Source organism: Rana temporaria, chromosome 6 (genome assembly GCF_905171775.1).
Source record: "Rana temporaria chromosome 6, aRanTem1.1, whole genome shotgun sequence".
In the NCBI taxonomy this organism is placed as follows: Eukaryota; Metazoa; Chordata; class Amphibia; order Anura; family Ranidae; genus Rana; species Rana temporaria.
In genome coordinates, this window is record NC_053494.1 from 124,658,340 (window position 1) to 124,671,060 (window position 12,721).

A 12,721-nucleotide genomic window follows, 5' to 3' on the forward strand; every position below is an offset into this window, starting at 1 on the left:
GACCTGTTTCCACTTACAATCTTTCACATATACTACGAATTATCACATTAATCTCTACAGGATGTACAGTATCATAGCCGTGCGCAGGGGGTGTGCCTGGGCACACTCTAATCAGCCAGTGTGCGTTAGCATTATCGCTTTGCGTGCCAGCAGGGAGATGGAAACTATCTCCCTCTGACCAGTTCTGCCATTAATGAAGTGCTACCTTATTTCTCTTTCACTTTACAGTAGAGTGACCAGACATCCCCGGTTTCCAGGGACAGTCCCCGGATAGGTCCGTCCCTGGTTTCGTCCCTGATTGGATTTAAACAGGGGCTGGGGCAATTTCATAGACAGTCAGTGCAGAATAAAAAAAAACGAATCTATGCGAGGTGTGCTATGCGAGGTAAGCCTGCGCTTAGTACGCCCACCCCCTCCCACAAAAACCACCACACTTACACGCACTCGAAATTGGGTTAACATGCACGCACTTTGACCACGCGGTCTCTAAAAAGAGAGGCGAAGGACTAACGGGGCTGGTTGAGCGGGCTAGATCCTCTCACTCCCTTATAGGGAGTCCCTCTGCCCCGCTGGGCTTCAAAGCAGAGCAGGTAGGGCGGGCTGTGTGGGAGGACCCCCTCACACACCCACCATTGCCACCCGGGGCATGGAGAAAGGTGGCAGATTGCCTCTGGGGGAGGGCTGCCTACTCCCAACTCCTGCAGTCCGGCTCCTCTCTCGAGTACACGCACAAAATACACTTAAAAAAAACAAACAAAAAAAAAAACTAATCTGATTTACACACCCCCGCTTCCCTGCTCCTACTAGCTTAGGGGGGTGTATTTTTTCCATTAACTGTGCCCCTTTCTGATGATCATGTGCTGGTCAGAGCGAAGGGAATATTTCTTCAGTTTTGGGTACATGCCCATTTAGCTCTGCACACATGTTCTTCTGCCTTGGCTCAAGTCCCAGCCAGCCGCTTGCCTGCTTATCTCCTTGCCTTCCCTGGCTGATCTTCCTCCGCTCCCCACCCAGTAGTAGCCGGGTCCTGAAGAGTGAGACTTGAAGGGCTGTGAGGCGGGCGGGGGCGGCCAGAGAGGCAGTCGTGCCGTGAAGGATCACATACAGTATATACGTGATTCTGCATTTCTGGGTCCACCGGTACCCACTGATCATTATGTACACAGGCAGAACGGTGGTCTGCCTATGTAAACAAGGCAGATCGCCATTCTGTCAGTTTGGAAGACATTGATCCTGTGTTCCTGCAAAGCAGGTACAGGGATTTATGCCTTCCCTTAGTAAAAGCACCTCCCCACAGTGACAAAACACTTGTTAGGTTCACATTTAGCCCGTTGGTTGCCCTAGATGTTATCTCCTTACCAGCCAGTGTCATTAGTACAGACACAGGGGCAGATCCACAGTGAGAGTACGCCGGCGTATCTACTGATACGCCGGCGTACTTTCAAATTTCCCGCGTTGTATCTTTAGTTTGAATCCTCAAACCAAGATACAACGGCATCTGGGTTCGATCCGACAGGCGTACGGCTTTGTACGCCTTCGGATCGTAGATGCAATACTTTGGCGTCCGCTGGGTGGAGTTTGCGTCGCTTTCCGTGTCAGGTATGCAAATGAGCTTTTTCCGACGATCCACAAACATACGCGCGGCCGTCGCATTCTCTTGTGTCGTCTCTAGTCGGCTTTTTCCGGCGTATAGTTAAAGCTGCTATTTTGCGGCATATAGATAGACTTGCCATGTTAAGTATGGCCGTCGTTCCCGCGTCAAAATTAGAATTTTTTTTATTTTTTGCGTAAGTCGTCCGTGAATAGGGATGGACGTAAGTCACGTCCGTGAATAGGGATGGACGTAAGTCACGTCTAAGGCGCAAAATTTTCCTGGATTTGACTTAAAGCCAGGTAAGATACGGCGGCGTAGCGTATCTCTGATACGCTGCGCCTATCCATTTCTATGTGGATCTGGCCCACAGTGCATATTTTTAACTGATCACTGTATTAGTGCCACTGGTTCCCACAAAAGTGTCACTTAGTGTCCGATTTGTCCGCCGCAATATCGCAGTCCGCTATGAGTTGCTGATTTACGCCATTACTAGTAAAAACAAAAAATATGTCCCCTGATTTCATTTAAAAAATCTGGTCAGCTTACTTTACAGGCTCTGCCATAATAGTGTATGTGTGTGTATGCATGTATATGGATATAAATAAACAGTATATACACACACACACACACACACACACGCATGTGTGTTTGAGCTTTGGGGTGCACACCCTAATGCAATAGGCTGCACACACCTATGTACAGTATATTAAATATATATACTGCTAAATACTTTTTTATTGTACATACTGCATATGTACTCTATATGGCCATTATTAGCCATGTCCATTAAACCTTATATTTTTAAGCGCATTTTTCTACAATTCAACCGAAAATATGTTCCCATAGCTTGGCATCCCAGATTCCTCCTAGTAGTTTTCTAGTTAGTTCAAGGGCCTTCTCCCATTATTTCTGTGGTTATGAATTCTCAATATTACCCATGCTGTGAACAAAGACCATTGCAAACCCTACCACCACACATGTTGAGACACTTGATTTGGAAAAGATGAGGTCAATCAACTCTTGGAATCATCTAATCTAATTGAACAAATGTGTAAAATTACATGATGCACGATAATAGGAATGGTTAAAAAAAAAAAGGTCAATGATGATGAATCATGATGCTGTCCTTATTTAACATTTGAAATTGTGTCATCTGTGCACCTGAGCCAAAAAAGCAAAGTGCATTTCTTTCATCAACTCCACTGTTATCTAATGCACCAAAAAATATGTACAAAGCACAAAACATTGAAAGTAAAAGAATGTGAAGAATGCCAATGGATATTATATAAAATATAGTAAAGAATCCAGTCCAAAGTCACTGTGCAAATCCAATATTATAGCAGCGCTCCTGTCAGTCCATTAAAACATGACCCGCAATTATATGTTTAAACATATAAGGAACAAAGAACACTTGGTGAATACAGTTCTGAAAGCAGACGGTGGTCCTAGTAAATGTGCACCATACACCAAAATCCACACCACGTGAGTCACACTCCTCTAGGGGTTCAAACTCACCAGAAAGAAGTAAATCACGATCCTCAAAATAATCAGAGGAAAGTCATCCAAAATATAGGTCTGGTTAGGGCTGCAAGTCACTCCATGGATAATGAATCATAAAGGAGAAAGATTCCACATAGCGTGATCCTGTTTAACAATTTTTATTGCAAACCCGACCCCCTTAAGTTTGGACTTACAAACAGTAAGAAATCAATAAGCAAGTAAATGTAAAAGCGTAGTCACCAGTGCGCTGGCATAGGAAACAGCCCCTTTCTCGGCGATATTGACCACCTACGAGCCCCATCGCGGGAGCCAGCGCCGAGCTGGCTTGCCGCGATGGAGACAAAGCCGTCATAGAAGCGACGGGAGATCCGACTTGGATTCCCGCCAATTCTACACGTGTGCAGCGTTTGTTATGAATCCTGAGGGGGAACTCCCCGCTGGATTTTAAATAAAAATCCGGCATGGGTTCCCCCCTCAGGAGCATACCGGCATAAAAACCCTTTTGTCGGAGGCGCATGCGCGGCAGCTCCCAAGATGGCCGCCGTCATCTAGAGCTCCGCTCCACCACGGCCTAACGAGTCCCACCGGAGCAGTCTGAGCGCCCCCGCAGCCGTACCACCGGGATCACCGTGCAGGGGAATCTCCCCTGAGCCCGCAGATGTCCGCGCCGTCCGTCCGGAGGGATCTGACAGGTCAGATGGCGGCGTCTCCGGGCCCCCTCAGTTATGCCAAGATGGCGGCGACACGAGGCCTGCCTAAAACGGCGCTGCAGGAGGACTCCATAGCGGACCAGGATCTGCACCCCCCGCAGTCCCCGGGTACAGAATTCCCCCCCCTGGCAGCAGCTGCATCCCCAGCATCCACCGAGTCACTGCTGGAGAGAGTGGGAGCTGGATTCCCCACTACCCCCATGATGGACCCCCATACAGGGATGCTGCTCTCAGTGTATGAGGTACAGGAGGAGGCCCCCATCCCCACAGACTTTCCTTCTATGATGTCTGCCTTCTCCCTAATGCTATCCAAAAGCCTAGCTGTAAACGCAGCACAAATCACATCATCCATTCATGCTGATTTACTGCAGTTGGGGATGAGGATGGACACTATTGAGCAGAAAGCTGATCAGGCAGTGGCAAGGATTAATCAGAACTCTGCCAGATTACAAGACGTGCAGGAGCAATTGGAAACAGCATTTGCAAAAATAGACGACCTCGAGAACCGTTCGAGACGCTATAATTTTAGGGTGAGGGGGCTCCCCGAAACCGATAAGGAGGTACAGGTCGCAGTGAAAACCCTCATTAAAAACCTCATCCCTGACATTGCTGAGCACCGTCTGGAGCTGGATAGAGCTCACAGAGCATTGCAAGCCCCCCGATCGGATGGATTACCCAGAGACATCATTGTGAAACCACACTTTTATGCGGTCAAAGAGGAGGTGATGAAAAGGGCAAGGCGTTCGGACAATCTCATGTTGAACGGTCACAAGATTCAAATCTTTGCAGACCTGTCCCCCTATACAGTACAAAAGCGGCGAGCTCTGAAACCGTTGCTGCAGGTCCTTATGGAAAAGGAGGTCACATACAGATGGTCTTTCCCGATCCGGGTAAACTTCACCTACAGAAATAAAAGCTATGGCTTTTCAACTTTCGCGGAGGGGGAGCACCTGCTGGTTCAACTTGGACTGATTGCCCTGGAACCCCCGAGCTCACAGAACAACAGAGGACCCTCGGCTTCAACGAAAAGGCCTTCGCCTGCCAGCCCGCTGCAGCAGACCTGGATGAAACAGACCCACAAGCGTTCCAAGGAGAACTTCCGTACCTGAGGATCGGGCTCTGATGTCCCTCTTTGTCATTTAGGGGCCCTGACTCGAGAGGGTCTCCCCTTCTTAAAGGGGACTTGGGGACCCTCCGCGGTTTCCTTTTTCTTTCCCCAAGGGACAGCTCGGAGGGGGGAGGTACCCGGGGTGCAGGGACCTAACACCGTATAAGTTTTACACAATGTTTTTTTTTTTTTTTTTTTTTTCTTTTTATTAGTTCTCTTGCTAATTTTTTGGGGGTGTTACTTTCCCCTCCACCGGAACTGGGGGGGTTAACCTGGACTCGGGGGAGGAGGGGGAGCCACAGGGCTCCTGGGGGATGCATTTTTGCAAAGTTACACGGGGAATAGAGTTCATAGCAGGTATAGCCATGCTACTCAACGGTTACAATATTGGCATTACGTTAACATAGGATCACTTGGTGGGGGGGGGGGTGCCAACCCCGGGGAGGTAGCATCCCTCACAGTATATGTACCGGTTTGCGCTTTGGATGGGCATCCTAGCTCCCGGGGGAACACCCCCGCTCAGGGGGGGGGCGCTTAGTTATTGGGCATCACGGGCTCCTGGTTAGCCCTCAGTTATCGTTTAGTGGTGGTGGGGCCGTGGTGGACCCAGTGCACCTCCGTTGGATCGAGAGCGCCATGGGTGCAATCGGATCCATATCCGGTCTTCCGGCATTAGGGAAGCTTCAGTTCCCTAATAGGGCAGGGGTAGAGGCGGGCGTGCCCACTTCACCCCGGGGTGGGGAGGGGTCGGGGGACCCCCAGGTTCAAGTTATGTACTGTTTAACACTGATTTTTGCAGGTATGCATCGATGCAGACATACATGCATAATATTGTCTCTTCTCTCTTTCCTCTCCATTTCATCTCTTTCTTCTCTGCTTCCCTTTCATAATCCCTGGAGTGCTCTTAGGTCCCACGGCAGGTTCCGGTCCTTCGTCCCGGGTCTCAAGACCAGTGTGCACCGATGGTCCGTTCTCAACTGGAAGCTCTCGCTGCGGGCTCAAGGTAGGCTGCGTGTGTCTGGTATAGTTTCTGCACCTCTGATCCATGACTGACACACAACCCCCCCCACCTACCCTCAAACTCATCTCCCATAATGCGCAGGGACTAAATTCACCCGTTAAACGCAGGAAGCTCCTCCAACTCTACCACTCTATGCACGCAGATATCCTTATGATTCAGGAGACCCACTTCCCATCTTCTTACAAACCCACGTTCCTACATCAGCGCTACCCCCAATTTTTTCTTTCATCAGCAGACAACAAAACAAAAGGGGTAGCCATCTGTTTCGCTAGACACATCAACCTCTCCCTGGTGGAATCGATTGTCGATCCGCTGGGTCGCTATCTCCTGGTATCAGGACACATAGATGGGGAACTTTACACATTCGTGTCGTATTATACCCCTAATAAGGGCCAAAAATCCTTTTTTGACTCCTTGCTTCGGAAGCTACAACCGCACCTTAAGGGCACAGTCTTCATGGGAGGGGACTCTAACACAGCTTTTGACTTCTCACTAGATAAATCTGCGGACGGGAAACCCAAACCTAAACGCCCTTCCAAACAGAGCTCTAAAATAGCTAAACTCCTTCACTCAGCAGGGTTGATAGACGTCTGGCGGGAAGCCAACCCACGGACAAAGGACTACACACACTTTTCGGCACCACACAACTCTTACGCCAGGATTGACCACATTTTTACCCACGCCACGACTATACCACTGATACGTAACGCCCGGATAGTAGACTCCCCCCTTTCAGACCACTCTATGGTGACGGTGACAACCCAGAGGCCCACAGGAGCTAGGAACCCACCTCGATGGCGCCTGAGGGAATCGCTGTTGAGCGACCCAATTCAGTGCTCCTTGCTGGAGGGGGACATCAAAGAATACTTTCTTATTAACGCGACAGGGGAGGTTTCTGCGTCCACGGTCTGGGCGGCGCACAAGACGGTGGTCAGGGGGAAATTGATTCAGCTAGCAGCGAAGCTTAGAGTGGAACATAGGGCGGACACGCTTAAACTTGAGGAGGAATTCCGCACGTTAAAAAAGAACCACAAACGCCACCCCACGACTGAACTGCTCTCCCGACTGGACAAGGCACGGGCCCTACTTAACCTCTCCCTAACGACGGCGGCCGAACAACACCTGCGGTGGACCGGGGCGAAATTTTATTCCCAAACTGACAGGACGGGCTCCCGGCTGGCCACTAAATTGAGCCCCAAACAGCGATCATTAGCCTTCCCTAAAATCAAAACGGCCACGGGTGACTTGACACAGAACCCGACCAAAATTATGGACAGCTTCCTACGGTTCTACTCGGACCTTTATAAACCGGCCGGTTCTCCCCTCAGCCCGGCAGGGAAAGAGTTTCTGGCGGAACTACCCCTGCCTTCTCTTACGGAGGAGCATAGGGACCTTTTGGATTCCCCGTTCACGCAGGAGGAAGTATTAGCGACCATTAAGTCCCTGAAGTTAGGCTCCTCCCCGGGGCCGGATGGCTTCTCCACGGGGTACTATAGGAAATTCGGCACATGTTTGGCACCCCACTTGACGCGACTGTTCAACTCTCTCAGGGATGGAGCCCGGCTGGGAGCTGATTTAAACTCGGCTTACATTTCGGTCATACCGAAACCAGACAAGGACCCTAGCGAAGTGTGTAATTACCGCCCCATATCTTTGATTAATAACGACATTAAAATTATGACAAAAATCTTAGCAAACAGACTATCGAGTTTCATAGCATCTTATATACACAAGGATCAGGTGGGCTTCATCCCTGGGAGACAGGGAACGGATCAGATCAGACGCGCCATTGATGTAATCTCCCTACTTAAATCACAATGGGACGGAGGGGCACCCCAAAAGGGTTTCCTGCTGTCCATAGACCTCCACAAGGCCTTCGACTCCATAGACTGGGAATACTTAAACGGAATTCTGGGTAGATGGGGATTTGGCCCTAGCTTCCTTAGCCTCATACAGTCACTTTACTCACGCCCCTCTGCACAGGTACGCCTCATGGGCAGATACTCGGAGACATTCGCCATAGGCAGGGGAACCAGACAGGGGTGTCCGCTCTCCCCGCTTCTTTTTGCGGTGGCCATAGAGACTCTGGCAGTAGCCCTGAGAGCAAACCCAGACGTCAAGGGGGTTACATGTGGTACAAGGGAACACAAATGCGCCCTATACGCGGACGACCTCCTACTCTTCGTCACATCACCCCTGCTGTCCACTCCAATCATTCTTAAAACACTACGGGTTTTCAGTGAGATTTCGGGTCTGCAAGTGAATCTGGGGAAATCCCTAGCGATGAATATCTCTGTCCCCCCCGATCTACTCAAACAGATTTCTAGTAATTTTACCTTCACCTGGACCTCCACACACATCCCATATTTGGGTATCAAATTGACGCCCGACATCAACAACCTTTTCAAGGCCAACTACCCCCCTATGATCCTCCGATGTAAAGGGGATATCACGCGTTGGGCTAAAGGTGGGCTGTCATGGCTGGGCAGAGTGAACGCGGTTAAAATGACCCTGCTCCCACGTCTTCTGTACCTTTTCCGGGCCCTACCAATCCCGGTGAAGAAACAGTTCCTTAGCAAATTTCAATCAGAGATTGTCCGATTCGTCTGGGGGAAAAAGGGGTATAGATGTCCCTCGGGCATACTCTATCGGCTTCGGACGGAGGGGGGAATTGGGCTTCCCAACCTTTGGGAGTACTATAGAGCAGCCCAACTGGCACAAATGTCGGCAGTATTCTCGAACGGACCAAAACCCGACTGGATAGCCATGGAACGACAAGCCATCCCATTACACACCATTGATTTCATTTTAGGGGGCGACCCCAGACGCAGACCAGCCATTCTAGCCCCAACACTGTCCCACTCGGTTGCCCTCTGCTCCAGACTCTACTCCCTTCACTCCCTGATTTCCCCCCTGAAACCACTGAGACATTTGTTTCATAATCCCGACTTCCCACCAGGGTTGGATATTAGGGCATTCCGGTGGTGGACAGACAAAGGCTTATACAGGATAGGACACTATCTCTCCCCAGCGGGACCGCTTTCCCTACCACACTGTAGGAAAAAACTAGATATGCCCGACAGCGAGCTCTTTCGGTTTACACAAATCTCCCATTATCTCCACTCTATGTGGACGGAGAAGTCGGTCCCCCCCTCCATAACCCCCTATGAGCACTGGTGTACAAACACAATGGATCAGAGGGGTGGAATATCCCTGATTTACATAGCATTGATGTCTAAGACGGAGAAGCCATCGTATGCACGGGCCTGGGAGGAGGACTTGAACAATTCTTGGAGCACTGCGGTATGGTATCGCGCCTCCACAAGGGCGTACAAAGGTATTATGAATGTGGGCCTCATAGAGGCAAGCCTAAAACTCTTGGTGCGGTGGTATTACGTCCCCTCCAGGCTGGCAAGAATGTTCCCAGGAACCTCTCCACAATGTTTTAGGGGCTGTGAATTGAGGGGCTCCATGCTTCACACGTGGTGGTCCTGCCCTCGCATTAGAGCCTTCTGGAAAAAGGTTTTCCGTGCCACCGGAGCCCTGCTGGGGACAGTGATTTCACCGCAGCCTAATGTTGCACTGTTGAACCAGTGTATCCCTGGTCTACCTAAACTATCCCAGAGCTTAGCATTTTTTATACTGTTGGGGGCCAAAATGACCATAGCTAAGGCATGGAAGAAGCCCACAGTCTCCTTCCTGGCGTTTAAGAGAAAAGTCTCCTGGATAATGTCACAGGAGCAGATAGTAGCGAAATGTGCGGACCAATCGGAGAAATTCAGGTCTGTGTGGGAGCCTTGGGCGACATACTGCGGGGTGTCCCTTTTACCAGGGATACAGCCTGGGGGTGGGAGCACTCCACTCCACACATAAAGACATCTCTCTGTCCCTCTTCCTCTGTCTTTCTTCTCTTTCCTCTTCCTTTTTTCACCTTTCCTCTTCATCCCACGTGTCTCTCTCTCTCTCTCCCTACTTCTGCACCTCTCTTGGTGTGCGGTTCAGTTAGCGGTGCATTTAGTCATTAAGTGATATTTACCCAGTTTGACTGCCTGCGCAGTTGCAGGCAGACGCCTTGAATCACATAGGCCGTTCGCTACTATATGGGGCGGCGTGGGACTCCGGGGCCTTGGCTCCCAGGGCGCAGTGTGAACCCGAGAGGGGCGCCCGGGGAGATGAGTGTCACGGGGCCCGCGCAGCGGTAGTATACAAGCCTGGCTGCCTTACGGGCAGACACAAGGCCGACAGCTCAACAACGGACACTAGAGTCGGGCTGAGAGGCTATGATATGTTTGCCTTGTTTATAGACGAATACCTACAGATCTCTGTTATAACATAAGCTATGTACTGTTATGTGCCATTGTCTTCTGGCAATTTGTTATGACAAAACCTTCAATAAAAATCATTAAATATAAAAACCCTTTTGTCGTGTTTATTAACTTTAACATTTTTCCTCCAGGTGAATGGGTAGGGGTACCATGTACCCCATATCCATTCACTTAGGGTGGGGGGCCGGTATCTGGGGCCCCCTTATTAAAGGGGGCTCCCAGATTCCGATAAGCCTCCCGCCCGCATACCCCAACAACCAACGGCCAGGGTTGTCGGGAAGGGGCCCTGTCCTCATCAACATGGGGACAGGGTGCTCTGGGGTGGGGGGGGCCGCTCGCTTGTCCCCACTCCTTTCCTGGCCAGCCGGGTAGCGTGCTTTGGATACGGGTCTGGTATGGATTGTAGGGGGACCCCCTACGCCGTTTTTTCGGCGTAGGGGGGTCTCCTTACAACCCATACCAGACCTAAGGGCCCGGTATGCTCCTGAGGGGGGAACCCATGCCGGATTTTTATTTAAAATCCGGCGGGGAGTTCCCCCTCAGGATTCATAACAAACGCCGCACACGTGTAGAATTGGCGGGAATCCAAGTCGGATCTCCCGTCGCTTCTATGACGCGCTTGCTGGAATGTGCTTTTACTATTCCAGCGAGTGCGAGATGTCGGCACCCTGTCGCCGAGAATCAGCGCGATGCCGTTGTGCTAAAAACACATTCTTGGCGGCAGGTACTGTAGGTTAAACAGCCGCACTTATTCCTTCTGGTTGTCTCTCGCTGACTGGGACACGCCTATGTGACTTACGGTTGCTGTAAGATCACGCACTGATGCATTTTGTCATTACGACTTCATCTGAGGGCGTCATTGTGACTTTGTTGGGCATCCTCAGACGAAAAATAGCTATGGCCTTATTCTTATGACTAGTTCTTGTACGTGTAGGAGTTTTAGGTTGATGCAAAGATAAAGTTGGAGCAATTGCATAGAAAAATATTACAATTATAATAAGATATACTGGTAAAGTCAGGTAAAATATGGTAATTACAGCATGGGTTATAGTTCCAAAGATTCTTTCCTTTAAAATCCCCAATACAACCTTAAATGATAATTGCTCTAAAACTAACAGTTATCCTTTTTGCCTACCCCCAAGCTAAAGAAATCCCCTTCCCTCACCTCCAGTGCATACTTATCTAAATCTGATAGCTGCAACAAATCTTCACATCCACGTTCCAAAATGTTCTTGCTGCTTGCTGTGCAGGCACAATCAATCTGCATAAACACCTAGGGAGCCATCACAACATACAGAAGACAGTGCTATAGAAGACTATGGGGATTGACTGCATGGGGTGGCCGGTAGCAAAAAAAATTGGTGGTTGTGAAGATTGCTAACGCCTGCGGCCAACGGATATGTATCTGACAGGGGACAATAGGCTTAGTCTGTTAAGACGGGCTAGTAAAATAAATTATAATTATAAACATTTTTGGAAGTAGAGTTGTCTAATATTGACTGAACAAAATGTTAGTTTATAAGACATGAGTTTACTTGTAGCTCACTTTTTTCATGTACTCTTGACAAACACTTTTACAGTACCTAGTTTTAGACGCACAGACCCCCAACCCGAGGAAGCATGTCACATGTGTCCTACTTTCCAAATGTTTTTATTTATTTTTTACTTTGATTACCTTGCATTTAACCTATGTGGTCACCGAAAGCAAAACAAGAACATACCTACATAATAAATGAACCAGGGGCTGAAATTCTTCCAGAGTATTCTCATTTGGCTCTAGGCCCTATACATTAGCACCATGGATGCCCTAAAAGCAGTTATGACCCTAGGCATAGTAGACTTTTCAGCCACATTCCTTGCTGGTCATAATTACATATTCCATCAACTGCTCATTTTATAAATATTAATTGTATATTGCTTATAAAGGACACATAAGACTAATGAAATGTTACTGTTACTGTACTTACTACTACTGTACTGTAATGTTCCTGTACTACTTACTGCAAATTAGACAAAGTGATTATTGCAATTTGCAGGCAGATTGCCCTTATTATGACAACTAAACATATATTTCACAGCACTTACCTGTATTTCTTTAAAGTATGGAGGAGAATGCTTTTGTTTTACTGCTACCAGAGCTAGGATCACACCTGGGAGGAGACGTACAGCAAAAAAATGTACAGCTACATGATGCAACATGAACATTTTCATTTGACTTAATAAACTGCAGATTAAACTCAGAGCCAAATTAAAGGGAAAGTACCGTATAGCATTTGTTTAAGAAGAACATACCACATTTGTGTTATTATTGCTGCATATACATTCATATTTTTTTAAATTAAATATATAAATAAGCTCAGAATTAAACTATACCTAGATCCAAAGCTTTTTTCTAAGCAGTCCCCATACTATGGACCACAGGCTTTATACAGCCTCTACTCAGCAACAGCTACATGCAGTCTC

The 12,721-nt window shown here is 48.7% G+C and overlaps 1 protein-coding gene across 1 annotated transcript in view; it reads right to left on the minus strand.

Moving 5' to 3' along the window:
* CPO (carboxypeptidase O) overlaps positions 1-12,362 on the minus strand; it is a 275,623-nt gene extending 263,261 nt beyond the window's left edge. Inside the window, exon 1 of the mRNA XM_040357316.1 lies at positions 12,344-12,362. The gene's annotated coding sequence lies outside the window, so the exon portion shown is untranslated. The remainder of the gene's footprint in view (positions 1-12,343) is intronic.
* Between the last annotated feature and the right edge of the window lie 359 nt (positions 12,363-12,721).